Raw genomic sequence first — 24,544 nt, 5'->3', positions numbered from 1 at the left:
TCTCCTCCACTGTACCACCAGATAAGTCCCCCCAAACACTTTTAAAACTATAAAAATCTTACATCAATGTAGACTGGTGCTGAAGTAATTACTAATAAATTTCATTACTGAAGTTTATCACTGAAAAAGAAGAAGTGAAGTCGCTCAGTCACGTCCGACTCTTTGCGACCCCATGGACTGTAGCCTACCAGGCGCCTCAGTTCGTGGAATTTTTCAGGCAAGAGTACTGGAGTGGGTTGTCATTTCCTTCTCCAGGGGATCTTCCTGACCCAGGGATCGAACCCGGGTCTCCTGCTTTGCAGGACAACACTTTACCGTCTGAGCCTATCACTGAAGCTGAAAAATTATTCTCTCAAAGAAAGTGGAACATTAAATGTGTTACCAAATTTGGATGAGAAGAAGAGTAGTTACTGGATTGCAGATTCAGAATTCATGAGAAGGAAATTCATGGATGTCAGGAACACATTGGCAACACTTCTAGAGGCATTTCCATGAGATCTCTAGTGATCCTAATATTCTTTTTATAACACCTTTGGCAGTTTTTTAATCAGATTAGATTTCTGAGTTTCATCTGACATCTTGTTTTAACCCCCATTAAGTCAGTAGACACATTTGGTTTGAGTGCTAGGATTATATCATTTGTATCTATTTCTTTAAAAATTTCCAAATTATAGAAAGAGGAATTAACCATATGAAACAAGGTCAGGAAAAAAAAAATAAGTAAAAATCACATTAACAAAAGAGAATCATAATATTATGATCCTTGGCTTTAGACAATGATTATTTATATTAGTAACAATGTATATAAATAATTTAAAGTGTTCTAAATGGTTCATCTCTTGGAGATTTTTTTTTTTAACTGGCATTCGATACCTTGTATGGTGTGCAGTACTGTCACTAGACAAAAGAAACAAGAAAGTCCCTTCACAGCAATGACTGCTGTGCTGTTTGAAGGTCAACTGTCTCTTAAGCATGCAGAGAATCTTTATCATGTCATGCTTCAGAAATATGTTTTTGGAGATGGGAAACAACAGGCCATAATTTAATGTTTTTGTTAAACCACTATAATTCTTTCAAAGGAGTATGTACCACAACTCTTTTCTCTCTGTTAAAGAGAAAGTCAAGTCCTTAAGAAAATTTCCTATTCTGCAGGAGGGGAGGAAAGTAAGAATAACCTATTATTTTTTGTTAGTACAAGAAATTTGCATTGTAAAGCAAGCTGCTGTTGTCAGCTCTTTAAAGGACAGAGCAGACAGGAAGCTGCCTCCACCCTAAGAGGCTTAGAGACCAGCAACTGAGTTAGACAGCAGGTGCCCAGGCCAATCAAGTCAATTTTCTAACACAGAATAGCATGTCGTGGAACTTGTTCTATTAGTCTTTTTTCTCTGGTAAGGAAGGAAGGATTTTTCTGTGTGGAAGCAGAGCTGGTCTTTCTAGTTGGAGGGGGTAAAATGGTAAGGAGTTTGATAACAATTGACTGTTGTTAAAACAACAAATTATCTTTTAAAAACACATTATCCACACCTATAAGAGGAGGAATCTCAAGAATGCACACAATTAATAAAAGCTGGCTCTGAATTACTCGTACAAATGTGCACTAATATTTAGTAAACAGCTGATTATGTGCACTATAGGTTTTCTTTCCCAGAAATAGAGGTTAAGAAAGAGGGTGTGTTTTTTTTTTTTATCAACAATACAAAATTTTACTAAAATATTTTATACCTGTAGACATAGAATTTTACTTCCTTTTGCTGTTGAAAAGTCACAATAGCCAAGAGGAGTAAGGAATTTTCTTTCAAATTAACAAAATGTCATGGTGGTTAAGGGTGGGGTGGGGTGCAGAGAAGTTGGCAAGAAAAGGTTCAGGGCCTGTCGAAAAATCAACTGCAAGTCAAGTGTGATTCCAGACAGATAAGAACCACCTGTTACAACACAGAAAGAGGGAGGTATTTAAAAGATAAATGAGAAAGAGGTGACCCTACAGATCATTTCCCCAATTATCATATACATAAGTAAGGGAGCATTCAGGTAGTCATATCAAACTCATGTCAGTACAATATTTGCCACATGTTACTCAATGTAAGAAGACATATATTTACTTATATACTTCTAGTCAAACAAGAAAAACTCCTGGAAGTAGAAAGTTTATGATCGGTAATAGTATTAATAATAACTACCTGGGCACTTAGTGTCATATTTAATTCTCACAACACACTGTTTTAATAGTGGCTCAGACAGTAAAGAATCTGCCTGCAATGCAGGAGACCCAGGAAAGATCCCCTGGAGAAGGGAAAGGCAACCCACTCCAGTATTCTTACCTGGAGAATTCCATGGACAGAAGAGCCTGGCAGGGTAGTCCATGGAATCACCAAGAGTAGCACACCACTGAGAGACTACCACTTCATACTTGACAGATAAGGGCACTGATACACAAAGAGTTAAGTACCATGCTTAAGGTCACACATTTAGTAAGGGGTGGAGTCAAGATCCATCTAGGTCTGACTCCAAAGCCCATGTTTTCCACAATTCTGTTTTGTGCTGGACACAAAGGTAGGTCACAGTCTTCAGGAAACTTTATGTTTGGGACTTGAGAACAAATTATAAGGCACCTCTTAAACAGCTTACAGCTCATTAGCAATTACCAAGACTTCAAAGACACATTGGTGTGCAGTTAAAAAAGATGGAAATTCATTTTACATGAATGCTTAGGGAAACGAATGATCTTGCTTAGACAAGTTCGAAACCAGAAGTCGAAGTCAACTTTGTCTCAAAGTGGAATAAACAATGTTTCATTGGAACACACTTTAAACGCTCTTCTTTGTTACAATGTAACATACAAACAGTTGCCTTTTTAAAGCCTTTTCAAAGAGGAAATATTCCGATCTCATAAAACTGGGTAAAGCCTTCACTTCTTAAAGAAATTACGGACAAAAAAATGTCAACTATACAAAATAACTTGTGTTGACTTAAGAATAGCCTGGTCACAATGTAGCGATCCCAAAACAGATGTGCCCCCAAAAATCTATCTAAAATTTGAATGCCAGTAACGTGAGAACTTCTAATACAGGGCCAATCTCAAAAACTATCAATCTGATATAAAGATTCACATGGGCTTTGTTCTTTATCTCATCTTCAACATAAATGATGATTCTTTTTAACAAAGCATTAAAAAGAGAAGCAAATCTACTCGGCAATAGAAAAGAAAAACTGTCAACGGATGCGAGTGATTGTAGAATCCCGAACGTCAGGGAAAATCGAGAGTCCGTCATTCGGAGTTTAGTTCTTTACGGGTCGATTTCTTCATTACTTAATTATAAGGCTGGGCATTTTTGCAAAATAGAGGCTCTCACGCGAGAAATTGCAGGTTTATTTCTTACGACCGAATTTAGGGAGAAGTAAGGAGTCACTGTTGAGAAAGTCCTCTCGGATCTGCGTGAATCCTTCTTCTCAGCCCACGTGGCCAAAGTAAACAGAAGGTGGGCTGGGGCTGTGAGAAGCGGGCCTCGGTCAATTTCCTAATTTGTCGAGTCTTTGAGACTACAGGCCCCTAAAGCACTAAGGGCATGCCCTCTGAGAAACTGGGGAGTGCTTCTGCAGAGCGAGATTAAAACGACTGTGGGGAGAGGATGCCAAAGTGGGGGCGAGGCGGGGCGAGTGGACCTACCAGGGGTTGGGGTGCGGGCCTGCGCGGGCGAAGGTGGGTGCGCTCCGGGGCGTGCGCGGGGATACCTGCCAGGAGGTGGGAGTCGGGGCGGGTGCGCGGGCACTGGGGATTAGGGAGGTGCGCATCTACCCTAAGGTCGCAGTGGGTACGATACCAAAAAAAGTTTAAAAGGTTCAGCTGGGGTCTCGCACCTTCCTGCCAGGGACTCACACTACCTCCCTCGTCGCGCCAGTCCCACGCCTCCACCTGGGTGGCGACCCGTCCAAGGGTCCCGGGGTCTGGACCTTCCCCCGCGCTCCTCCGGGCGCACTGCTCCCCTCCCTGGCTCCCCAGTCCCAGCCTCGAGAGTGCGCCCCTTCGATCGGCCCCAGGTGCCTCCGGCTTTTGTGCTGGGAGCCCCGGGGCGAGGAGCCAATTCCCGGGGAGTCCGGGCCGAGAGCCCCGGGGCGGCGGTGGAGGCCCGGGCGGAGGGGAAGGAGGAGGCGGCCAGGAGGAGGAGGAGGAGGAGGAAGCGGGGCGGAGGAGGCGGAGAAGCGGGAGGAGGAGGAGGCGGAGAGCGGCGGCGGCGGCAGCGGCCAGTGCTCGGGCGGCCCCGCCGCCTCCTCCTCGCGAGCGCCGCGCGCCCAGGCCCGGCTCGCATGCGAGTCACGTCCGCCCCCTTGCCGCGGCCGCCCCGAGACGCCAGCCCCGCCGAGTGATGAGAACAGACGTCAAACTGCCTTATGAATATTGATGCGGAGGCTAGGCTGCTTTCGTAGAGAAGCAGAAGGAAGCAAGATGGCTGCCCTTTAGGATTTGTTAGAAAGGAGACCCGACTGCAAACTGCTGGATTGCTGCAAGGCTGAGGGACGAGAACGAGGTCAGAGCGCTTCTCTTATGCCGCGAAACTCTCCCTTTCCTCTCCCCTTCGCTTTCTCTCGGGCTCACAGGGACTGGGGAGCAAAGCCTGCAGTGTCACCCGCAAATACCAAGAGGGAAGAAGGGAAGCTTCACAAATTACTGGAGCCTCTTCAACATGGCTGACAAATATAGTTTTAATTCCCCCCACCCCCCTTTTAAACCTGTAGTTGTGTGTTCCCCTCTCTCTCCTGTTAATTAATGCTCGTGCCCTCCTCACCCAGAAAACTTACCTTTGTGAGTCCGGCCGGCCGCTTTCCCGGCCTTTTATCCTCCGGAAAGTGATTTTTCTCTGCTTTCCTTTCTCAACTAGTTCAGCTGTCGGGGGGCACGACTTTTTCCTTGAATCTTCCCCCACCCCCTCCCTCGGTGGAAGGCAGACGAGCCCCGGGTTTATCCTCACCCACCCCTGGGGAGCACACGGACCGTGTGGTTTTCGACCCTTTTCTCCGCTGGGGGTCTGGATCTGAGTGTGCGTTTGCGTCCGCCCCCTTTTGCCTGCCCCGTGTCCCCTTTTCGGGGGGCCGCGCTCAGTGAGTGTCAGGGCGAGTGGAACAGGAGTCCACTCGGTCGGGGGTTGTTGTTTTTTTTCTTTTTTTTCGTTCCCCCCTGAAGTCCGCGGGTTTTGTTAGCGCTGCGGAGCCGAGAGAGGAAAGAATAGTTTCTTGGCTTCCCCAGACAAGACCCGAACCCCACTTTTCTCAAGGTACATCAGCTCTGCCATGGGCTGTACCTTTCAGCGTGGGGGAACGTGTGTGAGAGCATTTGTGAGCAAATCTGTGTCCTGGCTTTGTGCTTTTCCCAAATCAGCTTCGTCGGGTTCACCGGTAAGTGACAGGCAGACACAAAGGCAGGCGCAGGCCGGGGGAGGGGGCAGACGGGCGGGCGCGGGGACGGGGGGAGAGGGGTGAGTTGGAAGACTGCAAGGTCAGGGGCGCAGAAAGAAATGAAACCCAATCCCAGTGAAGAAACGGAGAAGCAGAGAACACATTTCTAACAGTCTCATCCAAATTTCTCTTTTTCGCAGTTCTCTGGTCTTTTTATCTTTCTGCCTTTCTCTGTGTGTCCCTTTTCTCCTCCCGTTCTTCTCCCTTTTCTCCTTTTTCTCCTTCTTCCTTTACTCATACATGACTCTTGATGAATCTTGTTCATGGAGGCTGCTTTTCTAGTGATACTAAGCTAAGTTTCTACGGAGAGTTTTCTATCTGTGGCAAAATAAAGTGTGGGCTGGATGGACTGCTGGGAAGGTCGAATGTGAAATATAAGTGAAATGTACAGGCTGTTGCCCTCATGACATACTTTTAATTGTATTGAGTGAGTTTTTCTCCTCCTCCTTGTACTGTTTAGGAATTGAAAAGGGGTCATTTTCCAGTCGTTTAAAATTTAGTAAAATGTTTTTGTATTTGCCTGTCTAGGGAGTAGAATAGAGCCACAGTTTAAAATCTCAAATCATACATCATGCTTTTCTTTCTCCAATCAGGGATAGATAATGACAAATCCAAATCCAAAAATATTCATCAATAAATGATCCAACATAAAAGTAAGATTCTATCTTAGGGACAGTTGGAAATGTATATAGGAAAGATACTGGCTATGGTTTGGTTTGATTTAAGGCTGTGGGTATTGTTGCTTGGCTAATGAAATCATTATATTTGCATTTTAATGGAAAGTCGAAATACTGGAGGGGAGTTATATTCTTTTCCTTGTTTGCTTGTGTGTTTCATAATAGGTTTGAAGTAGAATATACATTTCAACATAATAAATACTGATATTTTAATGCTATTAAACAGAGAAGTGTTAGTGAAGGATTGGAAAGTCAAACAAGTTTAGAAGTCATGTATACAATTAAAAGATGGATGGGGAAAAAACGCAATAATGGACATTGTTCCATAAATCCCATCTCCAAAACTACTTGTCCTTAGTAATTCACTTTGTAACTCTACATTTTGATCTCTGGAAAGCAGTTAAGTTTAATCGTTGTAGATGCATGATTACAAGGGAGACATGTTATTCATCTTTGTGGAATAGAAACAGCTCATTTGGTTGTTCTTATTTGTCCTCAGATAATAAAGAAAACACTTAAAGAGTTTAGCAGAAATGCTTACTATCTGTTGAGAAAACTGTGGTTAATTATCCCAGCAATTGAGAATTTAAAATATATAATTCCTTTTGCCAAGAGTAGTATCTAACTACTCTTGGCAAAGTAGTTAGCCAGATGTCACTAACTACTTTGGGGGGACTTTTCCAATGTTGTATATACTGTCTTCAGGCTATTCAACTAATAATAGATATAATATTTATTGCTCACATTGATAAATAAGAATATCTACATTGGTTAATCATTTTGAATGTGACCATGAAGGCCTGTTCTTTCCCAGCATCCAATTTAGACTTTTCTGAAAGTAGCTACTAATGAATATTGTATAAGGGACTTCAATGATTATAAGAAGGACTTGTACATTTTATTCACTAATCCAAATGAAAGTGTTCTCTTTTATTAGAAAAATTATTTGAATTACTATGGAATAGTTTACAATGAAAGATATAACCTCAGCTCTTTGTTTACCATATTTGTGAAAGTCAGTGCTACCTGGATTCTTCAAAAATCTCACAGCTTGACCTGTTTTGGGTAATTGAATTGTAGTGGAGTCATAGTGGAGAATAATAAGATAGATAGTTTTTCTTAAACTACAATATTGTTTTGCTTATGTTTAAAAATTGAGCTAATGCTTAATGAGAAATTAACTTGGAATAAGGGAAGTCTCTTGTCTTGTTTAAATTCACACATTTACCAAACTTCTTAGGGCTCTGATTAGGTCTGGCCTCGTGCTGGTCCATGCCAGGAGCCAACGGGATTGATAGGATTTTGATTCAGTGGCACATGGATGTAGACATTAGCAGGTCCGAGTCACTCCCAGCAGGTGAAATGCGGCTGCCCAGGAGTTGCTATGACAGACTTCCAGAGTTCTGTTTGGGCACTTAGATAACAAAGACTGGAGTTAATGTTTTGGTTTCACTTGTTGGAGTTAGAATTTCTCTATCAATTTCTCCAGTGCTCCACCCATACACAGTGCTGTAAGCCAGATGTCACTATTGAAATGTATTTCCTTATTTGCTGACTCATTAAGAAGTTCTTATGATTCACAGAAACACCTGGCAGAACACCTTATTTTTCATCCTGGCCCAAATCCAAGTTAGTATATTCTTATGAATTCTCAAGAAATTACCATAAAATGTTCTCAAAAGCTTTAGATGTTTCACAGTTTTTAAAATGTCCAATATTTAGAAAGTGTTCAATCTGCTTTTCCTTGCCCTAATTCCTTCTACTTCAAGAGTTCAATTGTTGTCTTTGTTGTTGATGTTGTTGTTAGTTAGAAGAATTTAATAGTCTTACCTAGCCATCTTCACTAGGAAGAGACTTCTTTTGTAAACAACCATGTAGACTGTTCCACTCTAATCTTTCTGAGTCATGGAGACAGGTTAAAACTTTGGATCAGCTAGCTGTCAGTATTGGTTCATGAAAGTAACATTTTCTCAACTCTTAGGCCATCACTGCATAGTAGTTCTTAAGAGTAGTAATGGCACCAGAGCCAGTAGCAAGAAAATATCTCTTAAGCCAGCTTTACAAATGGAGTCTTAACTGTGGGAGAGTAAGGTTGCCAAGTAGAGCTGGTGGTTATCTTGGAAACTGTGTTGAAGAACACAACCACAAATGATTTTGCCAAATATACAGTATTTACTTGGTCTAGATCTCCAATTTCTATTTTGATTCACTGCCAAAACTCAGTGAATACTGTGGCATTATTTAAGAAGGTTACATAGTGCATCTGTTGTTTTGGTATGTTGTAGGAGAGAAGAGTTTCAGAAAGGAAGAGGGTAAAGCAATACACCTGAATCATTGTGACTAGCAGCCAAAAAAGAATTGTGTGTCTTTGCTTATTTCCAGCATTATTCTTATCCTAAATTGTGCATTGCAGAAAAATCCTAAGATAGACATACAATACTTTCTCAGTAAAATAGATTTTGGTTGCCCATTCCAAAATAGTAAATTCTATCAGCTTTCATTTATACCTTTTCCACTTGTCATGAAATGCAGTTAAGTGCGCCAGGTTTCAAGAATTATAGATAGATGGTAGGTGGATTTTGAATATTTTGTGTAAAAATAAATTCAGTGATAATGTCAACCTACCTGCAGTATTAAGAATTTGGAAATCAACATTTTATACTTACTAAGGGTTGTTCCTCAAAGTGACTTGAATTCAAGCTTTGGATAATCTGAGAATTAAGTAAAAAGATGAGTGAATTGGGATGAAGTGTTTTGGAGGACAATTTAGGACAGAAAATGAAGTTATTGCTTCACTAAAAATACCATAAATGCTTCTTTCAAGTTAGATTTATGTCTGTTGAAAGATTTATGTTCTGAGAATAGCACTGAAACATGTATATTATCATATGTGAAACAGATCGCAAGTCCAGGTTCGATGAATGAGACAGGGTGCTCAGGGCTGGTGCACTGGGATGACCCTGAGGGATGGGATGGGGAAGGAGTTGGAAGGGGGGTTCAGGATGGGGGACACATGTGCGCCTGTGGCGGATTCATGTGCATGTATGGCAAAAATCACTACAATATTGTAAAGTAATTAGCCTCCAATTAAAATAAATAAATAAATAAAAAAGAGTTATGTTCTATGTCTTTTTATTCCCTAATAGAATCTATTGGTATACTACTAGGTCCAGGTTTAATTTGTTGGGGGTCAGGGGTGATGGGGTGAAGGTGCTCAGAGGGTACTAACTTCCAGTTATGAAATGAATAAGTGCTGGGTTGAAAGCATAGTATGGTGACTATAGCCAGCAATACTGTATTGTATATTTGAAAGTTGCTCATAACTATGTGAGGTCATGGATGTGTTAACTAACCTTATTGTGGTAGTCATTTCCTAATATTTACCTATTATAAATTGTTACATTGTATATTTTACATTTATACAGTGTTATATGTCAGTTACTCGAAATAAAAGCTGAGGGGGAAAAGATACAATGAATGATGTAGAAGTAGCTAAAAAATGTCATTTAACTAGAAAATGTGTAATCTGTTCTCAATGCATAAGAGAAAAGCAAAGTAAAAGGTGTTTGGTGATACCAGTGATGAAAGCAATGGTGCTGCTTTTTCCTTAATGTAACTTCTACAGGTTATGGCAGTTGTCCCATAAAAGCCACCCATTATAAGCATACAGTTGAATGATGTTTTGTAAATTTATATTTTTAAATTTAAAATTGTTTTGAGCTAGTTGTAGAGTCACATGCCATTGGTATGAACTAATAATTGGACATGGACGTTCTGTCCAGTATTCCCCAGTGGTAACATTTTGCAAAACCGTAGTATAATATCCCAGTCAGGAGACTGACATTGATGTAGTCTACCAACCTTACTCAGATTTGACTTGAATGTTTGTGTAGGTGTATGTTTCATTCCATATACCATTTCAAAGATAATTTAATCACTGATAATGTAATCATTTGATCAGATAATTTTAAACATTTTCCCTCCTGAAAACAGAAGTTTAACACAGTTTTACTTCATCAATCATGTGATTGTGCTACCATGCCTTATCAAAATGTGTATCAGAATATAGGTTTTTGTTTATTCAAATATTTTAAGTTGTTATAATGTTTTATGACATTTCAGGTTACATCATTTGATTCTTATCACAACTCTAGAAATAGGTGGTGGTGGTGTTATCCCTATCTCTGGAGAGGAAACTAACACACAGTGAGATTAAATAACTTGCCCAAGTTCATACAGCCAGTACATGTCTTAGTTAGGATTTGAATTTAAGCAGTCTGTCTCTGGAGTCAGTCTTTTAACCACTATACTGCTGCTGCGGCTGCTAAGTCGCTTCAGTCATGTCCGAGTCTCTGTGACCCCATAGATGGCAGCCCACCAGGCTCCCCCGTCCCTGGGATTCTCCAGGCAAGAACACTGGAGTGGGTTGCCATTTCCTTCTCCAATGCAGGAAAGTGAAAAGTGAAAGTGAAGTCGCTCAGTCGTGTCGGACTCTTAGTGACCCCATAGATTGCAGCCCACCAGGCTCCTCTGTCCATGGGATTTTCCAGGCAAGAGTACTGGAGTAACCACTATACTCTATCACCACTAATAATAAACATGTAGCGGTAACATAGGCTATGTAGGGAAATTCATAAAAGGAGACTTAAAATGCATGCAACTATCTACACAAAAACTTGTGTCTGAATATTCGTAGCAGCATTATTAACAATATACATGTGAAATCAGTTTGAGAAAAGAAACTGGTCGGCAGAAGTCTTTGTGATGCCAGGACAAGTGGGAAAAAGAATCTGAACATTGATGGCTCTCCATGTTTTGCAACATATAGCCAGTCTTTAGAAACACCAACAAAATTTTACAGATTGTTAATGGTAAAATGAGTTCAGATTTTTAGGAATAGCCCTTATGAAATTAGGACATTATTTTTGACACATTATTTTGACTTCATTTTAATTTCTAACTTTATATACTTCTAGATACCAAACATTCTTCTTCTTAAGCAGTACTTCTTTCTCTTTTATCCTGTTGAGAAAGATGCCAGTTGGGTCCCTTACCTTGATACCATGACTGTTAACAGCTCTGGGGGAAGAGCCAGTGATCTTGAAGCATTCAGCTTTAATAACGTGTGCCTGTTGTTATACTCAATGAGGACATGTCTTGGCTTCATATAATTACTGTAATCATTTCTTTTTCAAGGAATAGCTATAGAAATGACCCAGAGATACCTTTTAAGAGTATGATTATAGCATTTACTTGTAGGTTTGTTGTATATTTGTGCCAGGTTCAAGTTAGACACTCTTGTTAGAACCTTTTAACCCATCCAGAAGTTGACGTAGTGATTGTTCAGTTCAGGTCGCTGAGTCATGTCTGACTCTTGCAACCCCATGGACTACAGCACACCAGGCTTCCCTGTCCATCACCAACTCCCTGAGCTTGCTCAAACTCATGTCCAGTGAGTTGGTGATGCCATCCAACCATCTCATCCTCTGTCATCCCCTTCTCCTCCTGCCTTCAATCTTTCCCAGCATCAGGGTCTTTTCCAATGAGTCAGTTCTTCGAATCAGGTGGCCAATGTATTGGAGTTTCCACTTCAGCCTTAGTCCTTCCAATGAATATTCATGACTGATTTCCTTTAGGATGGACTGGTTGGATCTCCTTTCTGTCCAAGGGACTCTCAAGAGTCTTCTCCAACACCACAGTTCAAAAGCATCAATTCTTTGGTGCTCAATTTTCTTTATAGTCCAACTCTCACATCCATACATGACTACCGGAAAAGCCATAGCTTTGACTAGATGGACCTTTGTGGGCAAAGTAGTGTCTCTGCTTTTTAATATGCTGTCTAGGTTGGTCATAGCTTTTCTTTCAAGGACCAAACATCTTTTAATTTCATGGCTGCAGTCACCATCCACAATGATTTTGGAGCCCAAGAAAGTAAAGTCTGTCACTGCTTCCATTGTTTCCCCATCTATTTGCCATGAAGTGATGGGACCTGATGCCATGATCTTAGTTTTCTGAATGTGGAGTTTTAAGCCAACTTTTTCACTCTCCTCTTTTACTTTCATCAAGAGACTCTAGTTCTTCTTCACTTTCTGCCATAAGAGTGGTGTCATCTGCATATCTGAGGTTATTGATATTTCTCCCGGCAATCTTGATTCTAGCTTGTGCTTCATCCAGCCCAGTGTTTCTCATGATGTACTCTGCATATAAGTTAAATAAGCAGGGTGACAATATAAGCCTTGATGTACTCCTTTCCCAATTTGGAACCAGTCTGTTGTTCCATGTCCAGTGACTGTTATGGAAAGCAATAAGGTAGAATACAGGTCTGATCTTTCTTATGGGAGAGATGAGTAGCTTATTTGCTTCTACCATCTCTTATTTCTTGTGACACTTTTTGAACCACCTCAGCTGATAGTAGATTTTTATGCTATTTTTATTATATTCAAAAAGCTATTCACTGAATTTGAGTGTAGTACTCCATCTTTGCTTTTCTAAAGTGAAAGTGAAACTCTTTGTGACCCCATGGACTATACAGTCTATGGAATTCTCCAGGCCAGAATACTGGAGTGGGTAGCCTTTCCCTTCTTCAGGAGATTTTCCCAACCCAGGGATCAAACCCAGGTCTCCCACATTGCAGGCGGATTCTTTACCAGCTGAGCCACCAGGGAAGCCCAAGAATACTGGAGTGGGTAGCCTATCCCTTTTCCAGTAGATCTTCCCAATACAAGAATCGAACCAGGGTCTCTTGCAATGCAGGCAGATTCTTTACCAACTGAGCTATCAGAGAAGCCCATGAAAGATACACTATATTCAAAAGAAAAACAGTGGGCTGTGGATATTTACTGATGGAATGACTGCTCTCTTCAAAGAGAACAGACTTGCCCATGATCAAACATAGACAGTAGATCTCCCACAAAGGTATACCATACATACTATTGATGTCTTTCACTTGCTACTTTTGCAGTTTTGAGATTTATTAAATTTGTGGATGTCACAAAGTAATGATCATTTTAATTACGATTGTCATGATTCATTAGTTATTGCTAAAACTTGCCTCATCATGTCTTTTTCTTGATAGAGTATTAAATATTGTTTCTATGATTAGATTACACATTAATGGAAACTCTTCACCCAACTCTTAGAGTTTTTATTATTTCTCCTCAAATTGATTTTTTTTTTTTTAAATCTAGCAATGGATAAGAAAAAAGGCTTAAATAGTAATAGTGAAGCCTAGAGGATATAATGTGGTCTATCTCTGAGTTATTTCTCCTATTTTTCATTCTTGCCTGCATTGAGGAACAAGAGTACTTAATTATTATTTTAAAAATACCTTAATTATTAGCTGTGCTAATTCTAAAGTAAAGCACAAGAATCTAAAAATAGTGCAATGATACCACACCTGGATTCCATCACTAACCTACTGTCTTGTTCCTATTAATTTATTTTTTAATGTTTGTTCTTTCAGCACTTTTCCCATTTTTGTTTGAAGTCTCTTACTTTGAAGTCACAGAATTTTCATATTTGCCATTGGCTATAAAGTTCTGTCAGTTCTTTTATAACCTTTCATGATTTTTGTATTAAAAGGATTACTTTTGGACTCCCACTAATTAGTTTGGATCACTATTAGCCTTTTGTTTGTCTTCCTGCTTACATCATAACAGAACAAGAAATCATTTGTGCAAATACAGTGATAGTTCATAAAATTAGAGTGAGCCTCTTAAAAAGTGAATTCAGTTATTTGGATATTAATTTACTTTATATTCATATTTTCATGTGCCAAACATAACTAATAAAAGGAAAAAAATACCATAAATGGATACTTTCAAATATGAGGGAAGGACATACAGTGATGTATGTCAATTATTTCTCATTAAAACAGGAAAAAATTTTAAAAAGCATGAAGGAAGAACAAATCTTCCAACCTAAAAATACTCACCACATAAATTATTTTTGTAAAAAGAGAAGCAGGTATAGTTCAGCGAGAAAGCATGCATTCTAAACTTTGCATTCTAGATTTCATCTATCTTTATTGTAATCTACTCACCTAAATGGTGTTTTTTTCCTTCTGTGAAGTTATGCTATATAAAATTGAAGTGAAAACAAAGGTGTATTCTAATTTTTGAATTATCTACCACATTATAGCTTGGAGAAAAACATATTGACCAAAAAGAAAGCTAGTGAACATTTTACTAACAGCTTACAAAGGTAAAATAACTATGACATAATTATGTATTTCTACCAGAAATCAAAATTAGAAAGGACATTTGGTTAACTTTGGGAACTAAAATTTCAATATATTGAAACAACATTTTTAATCAAGCATATAGAAGATACAGGATATGGTATTTTAAAATGACTAAAATATATGCATGAGGTTTTGCTGAAGTCAGTATTTTTTTAAAATAGTTTAATTTACTACTGACAATTTGCATCAGTATTTTTGCATTGTTATAATTTGTCATGTTTCAAGTAATCCTGAAGATTATGGGAAACTTTTCATATGTAGGAATAAAAAGCTTAGTTGTTGACATTGTCAATTTCCTTTAATATAGGTAAGAATTTGGCCTCCTTAAGGAATAGAGCTTGTTTTCTGTTAACAAACCCATGTAAAAGATACAATGAGTATAGTGAGGGTAAAATTTAAAATAAGAAGACAGGTAGAAAACGAAACTGTACTTCCATTCACTCAAATGAAGTTATTGGATACTTTCCTCTGAAAGGATCATATTGTAATTTTATTTGGATGTAGAATTGTTACTTTGCAAACAGTTTGCCTCCTTAGTGTCTTAGTAGTTGTTGTGTAATGCAATCTTTCATAATAAGAAAAACAATTTTTGAGAGGAGGTATAAAGTGCATTCAGAATTCACTGTTGAGATTACAAAATTTGCCCTAAATTTAATTAGGCAGGCAGTTAATTTTGATCATGTCCTAGGTCAGGAGCTACTTAAAGAAGAAAAGAAATGTGATAGAGATTGGTCATGTCCTCCAGTTCTTCCCACTGCTCTTTTTTTTTTTTTTGCACGGGGCAGGGGTTGGAGGGAGAGAGAAAAAACCTCCCTAATAAATAATTCCTTGACACTCACATGCTCTTTTTTTAGGGCCAAAGAAATAGGAGGTTTCTCTCTGGAGCTTGTTGACACTTTCTCGCCTTGCGATTACACGCGGTCACATCAACATTTGCCACGTGGGTTCCGTGCGCATGGCAGCGCTATTTACAAACACCATCCAGGGATTCCAGAGACTCTTATGTAACAGCTGAGAGTACGGGCTTTGTGTGTCCGTGCGCGGAGGAACCGAACAATTTTATTCATAATGGGGGAGCCCTTCTCTGGCTCTGATGGGGTCCTGCATCAAAGTTCACCGAAGTCTAGGTCAGGATCTACCCAATATGCAACTTGCCGGCGCCTCAAAGGCTGTGCCTTAGTATAGGATCACTCTTTTCTTTTCCCCGCCCCCTCTTGCGGCAAACGGAATCCGTTATGCCAAACTTTTCTGTGTGTGTTTTTTCGAAATGTGGGCAAATTGTGTCTTGGTTCTGGTTGTCATTTACTTCTACCACTTGTGACAGAAATGCACATGCCTGCCACCCAGTCTCACAAATGCTTTTTTTTTTTGAAAAATATTTTCTTATTTGTAAGCAACTTCAGGTGCAAGAGAATTGGTAAACTGACTTGGTAACTCGACACTCTGACCACAGAATACTCAGGAAAACGGTTGTTTGATCATCCTCCATATCCAGTTCAGTTGTACCCATCCCTGTCATTTCTCACCTCCCTCTTAAATTTTCCATTATCACACCTCCCTCAGCCCTCTTCCATCTTAAGTTACGTATCAAGACATGGTATTTCTTTTTTAAATTAGATTTCAATATTTAGGAAATTGTTCTTCTTTTCCCATATTGCTTTTAAGAGTTTTTCATTTATACTTATCATTTTTTTTAAGTCTCAAGTTAAAAATAATTAAAACACCCAAGAGTTTGTGTCTCATCCTGTGTACCTGTGTTCCTGGTGCTTTTTTTTTTTTTTTTTTTTTTAATTGTAAATTGTAAATTGACTGGTTGGAATATTTAAAATATGAGTAAATTTTGAGTCCTTTCTGATCAAAAAGGATCCTAAAATGCAATACAAAAAAAGGACTCAAAATTTACTCATATTTTAAATATTCCAACCAGTCACTGGTTATCCAAAAATAGAAACCTTGCCTAACAAAGAATTGAAATTAAATCATCAAAAAAAACAAAACCAAAAAAAACTTGTAGTTACTTAAAAACTTGGGCTGTTTGAAGTCTTCTTTCATAGGTTTTTTTTTTTTTCTAATCACACTATCTTTCTAAAAAGAGGAATGATCAGAATCTTTGAAATGTGGTACTGTAAATAGAAGGAATTTAACTTTTCAAAATAAAGAATTTTCTCCCCAAGAGATAAACCAAACACCAAGAAATGTTTGGTATAGGAATAATTTAGAGGTTATGTCTTCAAGTCTATTATTTACCTATGAGACTTAGAAATTAAATTTGATCTGTTTAACAGCTGGATGTGCTCTCTTTTAGAAGAAATTATCAAGAGAGTGATTAATTTAACCAACATAAAGGAAATTTGAGAATAGACATTTTCTATTTTTTCTTGCTGAGTAAAATTTCCTTCTAAATTTGAAGATAATATAATTTATTTAGTGGTTATAAGTTATTGTACTTTTTTAATACATTAAGATTTAGTGAATTTAGATTATAGGCTTTAAAATTTATTTTCATTTTTTATTTGCATGCTTATCATTGTTTTGACCTGAAGATGGTGTATTTATCTTAATTGCCCTAAATTCAAATAGTGACAGTTTGTGTGAAATTACTTATGAGTATACTTTCTTCCTAAAAGCAGTACCATGTCTGAACACTCTTGAGCTTTCACAAGGATGATCTTAGCCTATGTTAGAACATTACCATTTTCCTCTCTTCTTATACCTTTATTGGACAGTAAATTATATATGGTTATAAACTGAATCTGCTCAGAATTTGATGAAGGTTATAAGTTGATTCATTTCTGCTAAGAAAGGGATTAAATATAACTATTTTTGTTTCACTTGAAGCTGCAAGCATTCAGTAAACATTTATTCAATAGATGGCCTTCCTTCCTGAAGGTGAGATGAACAGCAATTGTCTCTGTATTATAAAAGATTAAAGTGGTAGATCAAATGTGAAGGATACCGAGCAAGATGCAGTGTGGGAATTTAGGTTGTTTTCTCTCTCCACCAACTATTGAGAGCATGTGTTTGCACATGCTTGTGTGTGTTCTCTCCCTCAAAAAGTTTTTGGACTTCTGAGTTAATTTCTCTTTGGTAGGAATGATTAATTAAACCATAGTAAAACTATCTACAAATATAAAATTTAAAAAATATTGATGTCATGCATTTTCCCAAATATCGTGAAGGTGAACAAAATCCCCAGGGTCTTTTATATAAACTACTTTTATATGATTCCTTAGAAGACCGTTGAGGAATCATATAGGCGCTCACACATAAAAACAAACAGCTGGTGTGGTGATGTTAAAATTGGCCAGGGTGTTCCCTCTAGCGTAGGAGTCCTAGGTCATAATGATGCCTTCCCATGTGGTCAAGCACCCATGGCTTTCATGTTTACACACACAGCCCCAGAATTCTGAACACCAGTGATGCAGCAGTGGGGGAAGGGGTGATCTGTGTCTCACAAACTGTTTAATGACCTGGGTCATGAATATTGATAGAGAATAAGAACGAACCGATTGTGGTAAAATGTGCCTGGAGGGGAAATAGAGTAGATGCTTAAAGCAGGCTTTCCCCCCTCACCCCACAAGCTCTGGATTGTTTATTTTAAGCTATCATTACCACCCAAAAGGAGCTTTCTACTTTGAACTTAAAATAGTAGCTTTTAACCGGACAAGTGAGTAAGCGCTTTGGTATCCAGGGACTAGAGGTGACAAAGCTCACAAGAGTGTCACTCTCTTTCGTAACCAAGCTGACTCAGACTCTTTTGGAAGCTTTTATGGCAATTTAACCAGCTCTAATGATATTACCGCATAGGTGCATGGGAACAGATAATTGGAGCTAGAGCTGCCATTTTCTCCAATTTTAAAATTGTTTCATACCCATCATTCCAATTTTATTTGTGAAAATAGGCCAATCATATTACATATAGAAATGCTTTTCAAAATCACTGGATTTATTTGTATAGAACTGCTTTGTTTACCTGTGTAAACATGTAGCCTATGTCTACAACAATACAGAGGAAAATACCTTCTTATCTGGTAGAATCAATAATAAAGGGGAAAAAAGAGTGAATGGTAATTCTGGAAAAATATATGATAATAGCATGGTGGTATTCATGCAACTAAATGGCAAGCAACTATTTTTAAGCATGGAAAAGACCTCAAAGGATGAGGGGGGAACATGTTATAAACAAGGAAAATATAGTTTTCAGTAAATAAATGCTTTATTACAAACTATGGACATTTAAAAGATTTGTTTCAAACTCTTTCCTCCTTGTAACAAATTATCCAAGACATTATCTACCTATCTCTGAACTTTTAATGGATTGTTCTGGACTGTGGGTTTAATTTTGTATGCATGTATGTGTATGTTTGAGTATGCGTGTGTTTGAGTATGTTTTTCTGTTTTAGATCTAGCTATGCAAACTAGAGACATTGCCCACTACTTATAAGATATTGCTCCCTGGATTCCCATCACATTTACTTCAATATGTCAATAAATCATTCATCAGATTTGCAAAAAATGTAGCTTATTTTCAAAGATAGAATCATAAATTATTATTAACAAGAAACAGAAACTTTAGAGACTATCTGTTGCATTAACTAGAAAAAAATGGCAGCATAGAGACGTGAAGACCATTGCCTCAAATTGCATAATGGGATATTTATCATTCTGCTGCTGTTGCTGCTAAGTCGCGCCAGTCGTGTCTGACTCTGTGCGACCCCATAGACGGCAGCCCACCAGGCTCCCCCGTCCCTGGGATTCTCCAGGCAAGAACACTTGCCATTTCCTTCTCCAATGCATGAAAGTGGAAAGTGAAAGGGAAGTCGCTCAGTCATGTCCGACCCTCAGAGACACCATGGACTGTAGCCTTCCAGACTCCTCCGTCCATGGGATTTTCCAGGCAAGAGTACTGGAGTGGGGTGCCATTGCCTTCTCCGATTTATCATTCTAGTAATAGCCAATAATAACTAAGGTCTTCACATTGTGTCAAGAACCATACTAGGGACTTTCAGAGGTTATCTTATTCAATTCTTACATCACATCTATTTTTGTTGGTGCTATTATTATCCTCATTTTACTAAGGAAGAAACCAAGACGTCGTATTAAATAATTTCCCTACACATTTTGAATTATCTTTGACATCTCCCTATTTGCAAATTTATCCTTAAACCCTATAGAATATTTTACTATGGCCATTTGGCTTGTTTCTTTCCATTTCTGCTTCCCTCATCCTTTTTTTTTTTTATTTAAAAACATATGTATTTATTTTTGGCTGTGCTGGGTCTTCATGGCTACACAGGCTTTGCTCTAGTTGCAGAGAGCGGGGGCTACTCACTAGCTGTGGTATGCAGGCTTCTTATTGCAGTGGCTCATTGGTTGCAGAGCATGGGCTCTAGGCATGTGGGCTTCTTCAGTAGTTCTGGCGTGTGTTTAGTAGTTTTGGCTCCACAGGCCCAGTAGTTGTGATGCCCAGGCTCAGTTGTTTCATGACACACGGAATCTTCTGAGGCAGGGATCAAACAATGTCTCTTGGATTGGCAGGTAGATTTGTTACCACTGAGCCACCAGGGAAGCCCTCACCCTATTCTTTTTTTCTCTCTGTTCCTTTGTAACTGAAATTTCTTCCTTCTTGGTGTTCTCACCTATATGAGCTTTCTCTTCCATCTTCTTGGCTTTTTCAGCTGTTCACCATATTTTCCCTGGAATCTGTGTTCATTGCCTCCTTATTTCTGATAAATCAATCAACTCCTAAACAGTTCAGTTCAGTTCAGTTGCTCAGTCGTGTCCAACTCTTTGCGACCCCATGAATCGCAGCACACCAGGCCTCCCTGTCCACCACCAACTCCCAGAGTTCACTCAAACTCACGTCCATTGAGTCAGTGGTGCCATCCAGCCATCTCATCCTCTGTCGTCCCCTTCTCCTCCTGCCCCCAATCTCTCCCAGCATCAGAGTCCTTTCCCGTGAGTCAACTCTTCACATGAGATGGCCAAAGTATTGGAGTTTCAGCTTTAGCATCAGTCCTTCCAAAGAAATCCCAGGGCTGATGTCCTTCAGAATGGACTGGTTGGATCTCCTTGCAGTCCAAGGGACTCTCAAGAGTCTTTTCCAACACCACAGTTCAAAAACATCAGTTCTTCAGCACTCAGCATTCTTCACAGTCTAACTCTCACATGCATACATGACCACTGGAAAAACCATAGCCTTGACTAGACGGACCTTTTTTGGCAAAGTAATGTCTCTACTTTTTACTATGCTATCTAGGTTGGTCGTAACTTTCCTTCAAAGGAGTAAGCATCTTTTAATTTCATGGCTGCAGTCACCATCTGCAGTGATTTTAGAGCCCCAAAATAAAAGTCTGACACTGTTTCCACTGTTTCCCCATTTATTTCCCATGAAGTGACGGGACCGGATGCCATGATCTTCGTTTTCTGAATGTTGAACTTTAAGCCAACTTTTTCACTCTCCTCTTTCACTTTCATCAAGACTTAAATTGAAGAAAGTAGGGAAAACCACTAGATCATTTATGTATGACCTAAATCAAATCCGTTATGATTATACAGTAGAAGTAAGAAATAGATTTAAGGGACTAGATCTGATAGACAGAGTGCCTGATGAACTACGGATGGAGGTTTGTGACATTGTACAGGAGACAGGGATCAAGACCATCCCCATGGAAAAGAAATGCAAAAAAGCAAAACAGCTGTCTGAAGAGGCCTTACAAATAGCTGTGAAAAGAAGAGAAGTGAAAAGCAAAGGAGAAAAGGAAAGATTTAAGCATCTGAATGCAGAGTTCCAAAGAATAGCAAGGAGAGATAAGAAAGCCTTCCTCAGCGATCAATGCAAGAAATAGAGGAAAACAACAGAATGGGAAAGACTAGAGATCTCTTCAAGAAAAGTAGAGATACCAAGGGAACATTTCATGCAAAGATGGGCTCGAAAAAGGACAGAAATGGTATGGACCTAACAGAGGCAGAAGATATTAAGAAGAGGTGGCAAGAATACACAGAAGAACTGTACAAAAAAGAGCTTCACAACCAAGATAATCACAATGGTGTGATCACTGACCTAGAGCCAGACATCCTGGAATGTGAAGTCAAGTGGGCCTTAGAAAGCATCACTACGAACAAAGCTAGTGGAGGTGATGGCATTCCAGCTGAGCTATTTCAAATCCTGGAAGATGATACCTTGAAAGTGCTGCACTCAATATGCCAGCACATTTGGAAGACTCTACAGTGGCCACAGGACTGGAAAATGTCAGTTTTCATTCCTAAACAGTTGGATTCCATCAAACAATTGTTTTATTTTGTTTTTTGACTGCCCCACTCACCTTGTGGTATCCTAGTTCCCTGACCAGAATCAAACCTGGGCCCTTGGCAGTGAAAGAATAATGTCCTAACCACTGGAGCACTGGAGAATTCACAAACAGTCTGGTTTTTGGAGTTAGGAAGATCTATTTTTGAATCCTGACTTGCCTTCTTATAAGCTGTGTATATTCTTACACAACACGGCAGCTTTAGCCTCTCTGAATCGTCTTCCCCATCTGTCAAACGGGGCCAGCTAAAAATTCTCATCTGTCTCAATGATTTTTCAAGTTTCTTAATTATACCACTTGGTGAATGAAATATACCTTCTATTTAAACTCCTTCTTCTCTGTGCTCTCTGATTATTCTATTCTGATTTGGTTTTCGTTCATTATTCCCCTGCTTAGGTCCACCATTGCTTTAGTTCCATGTCTTTCTCGGTAGTTTCTTCTTTCATTCTTTTCTTTTCACTGATTTACATCCACAATTTATTTATTTTGTCCAGAAATGGTGTGTAGGAGGAAAACTGAGTCCTTGCATGTCCAAAATGCCTTGAATTTTCCCTGAGCTAATTGATAAAATAATGGTGTATAGAATTCCATGTTCAAAGTAATTTTCCCTCAGAACTTGGGAGACGTTGGTGCATTGAAACAGCATTTCATCCAGTGTTGGTTAATGAGATATCTGAAATAAATAAGGTTCATCTTCTTTAGATAACTCTTTTCAAAAAAGCTTATTCCCCGAAGTTAGGGAAGTCGGACTTTTAGGAGGGAATGCAAAGACAGATAAAAATATTCAATCTCTCAACAAAGTCTGTTGACTCTAGTTTTGAACTCTATCCAGAATCTGACCCGTTTTCTGTCATTTCCTATCATTTCACCATTTCCACACTCTTGCAAGCCACTATCATGTCTGCTGCTGCTGCTGCTGCTGCTAAGTCGCTTCCGACTCTGTGCGACCCCATAGACGGCCTCCCACCAGGCTCCCCTGTCCCTGGGATTCTCCAGGCAAGAACACTGGAGTGGGTTGCCATTTCCTTCTCCAATGCATGAGAGTGAAAAGTGAAAGTGAAGTCACCCAGTTGAGTCCGACTCTTAGCAACCCCATGGACTGCAGCCCACCAGGCTCCTTTGTCCATGGGATTTTCCAGGCAAGAAGAGTACTGGAGTGGGGTGCCATTGCCTTCTCCATTATCATGTCTAACTTTGCATATAACCGTGTCATCCTAATGGATGTCCCTGCTTCCGACTTTGCCCTCCCTTCCTCACCTCACCGACGTGTTTTACCCAAATTCAGAAATAAAAGTTTAATCATTTAAACATTGTCAGCTCATACCTCTGCTTAAAGCCACTGATGAATCCCTATTTAACTCAGAGTAAATACCATGGTTTTTTTTATTTTTTTGTAGCCTCCAAGGTCTCAGCTGATATTTAAATTTCTGATTCCATTTCTTTCCAGTTCTCTCCCTCATTCTAATAGCCATGGCTGTCTTGCTGTCCAAGCAGCAAAATGAGCATCCTCTTTCCTCTAGGTTTTTGCGCTTGCTATTTCCTTTTCTTGGAACAACCTTTGTTTAGGTATCCACTTACGTTGCTTCTTCCTTTACTTCTAATCTCTCCTTGAGAGTGTTAGTTTTCCAGGAATAAAATTCAGGGACTTTCCTGGAAATCCAGTATTTAAGACTCTGTGCTTCCTCTTCAGGGGTTATGGGTTCAATCCCTGGTCCGGAAACTAAGATCCCACATACCATGTGGTGTGGCCAAAAGGAAAAACAAACCCATAACCATTTAACAGAACTACCACACTTAGCCTTGTCTCATTTTATTTCATTAGGTTTATCATCACTTGCTAGAGTACTTGTTGCTGCTTTAAAAAAAAAAAAAAAAATTGGGAATTTCCTTTTGGTCCAAGGGTTAGGACTCTTGAGTTTCCACTGCATGGGTTCAGTCCCTGTTTGGGGGACTAAGATCCTGCAAGCCAGGAGGTGTGACCAGAAAAGTTTCTTTTAATTTATTTTCTGCTCCTCCCAGAAGATGTGAGTTCCATGAGAACAAGGGCATTGTTTGGGTCACATATAGCTTCAGCACCTAGAATGGTGGCTGGCATGTGGTAGACATTGAATAAATATTTGGTGAATATATATATATGAATAAAATGGTGAGTAAAGGGTCAATAATATAATTTTATTTTTACTGCTTTCCCTTTAAGGCTACCAGTGTTCTGTTTGACATAATATCCCAGGAGTTTCTAGGGCCAAGGAAGCATTTGTAGCTAAAATGTCATACATACTGGCAACTGTACTCCTTTCTGATGTTGTTGTAATTGGATAGTATTTCAGGTACCTATGTGTTTAAAAATCTACTTTCAAATACAAACAGGATTTTAAAAGCTACCTTAAGTTTTAAACAACTAATTTATGAGTAGATTTTTGGAGCTAAAACCTCCTAAAAGATGAGCAATGCATATGTTCTTCTTTCTGCTTCCTTTCTCTGAGTTGTGTGGTTACCAACTTCCTTCCAGCTAGGAGAAATGGCACTGTTCTCAGTATCTCTTAGCTTCTTCTATCAAGATGAGATAATATCCTTCAGAAAATTAGTTATGAACTCAAGTGTCCTTGACATTTATTTCATAGTGAGAAATAATTACAGATAGATGATTCTTCAATGAAGTTTCCAAAAGTTTTGACATACCCTCTTTATTAATTAATTGAGGGGAGGGTGGGATATAAATTCATAGTGTTTTGAGTGCATTTTTCTCTCACTATTGTTTTTATCATTTAAGGCTTAAAGTCTAGTAGAATTTGAGTGTGATTTGTAAGTTTCATGTTAGAAATTCTTTTTCTGTTTTAAGTGTTATGACCATTGCCTAGCATAGCACC

At 39.1% G+C, this 24,544-nt stretch overlaps 1 protein-coding gene across 4 annotated transcripts in view; it reads left to right on the top strand.

Moving 5' to 3' along the window:
- Positions 1 to 4,258: 4,258 nt before the first annotated feature.
- The window catches only part of TET2 (tet methylcytosine dioxygenase 2), a 143,919-nt gene continuing 123,633 nt past the window's right edge, over positions 4,259 to 24,544 (top strand). For 2 of the 4 annotated variants that reach the window (XM_019962356.2, XM_070791124.1), the window contains exon 1: positions 4,259 to 4,523. The gene's annotated coding sequence lies outside the window, so the exon portion shown is untranslated. Of the gene's footprint in view, positions 4,524 to 5,170; positions 5,389 to 24,544 lie in introns of those variants that run through there. The other 2 variants (XM_019962357.2, XM_070791123.1) reach the window with 2 other exon arrangements.

This window comes from Bos indicus, chromosome 6 (genome assembly GCF_029378745.1).
Source record: "Bos indicus isolate NIAB-ARS_2022 breed Sahiwal x Tharparkar chromosome 6, NIAB-ARS_B.indTharparkar_mat_pri_1.0, whole genome shotgun sequence".
NCBI classification, from domain to species: Eukaryota; Metazoa; Chordata; class Mammalia; order Artiodactyla; family Bovidae; genus Bos; species Bos indicus.
The sequence above is the reverse complement of the archived record's forward strand: the minus strand, read 5'-3'. Positions and strand labels throughout refer to the sequence as shown.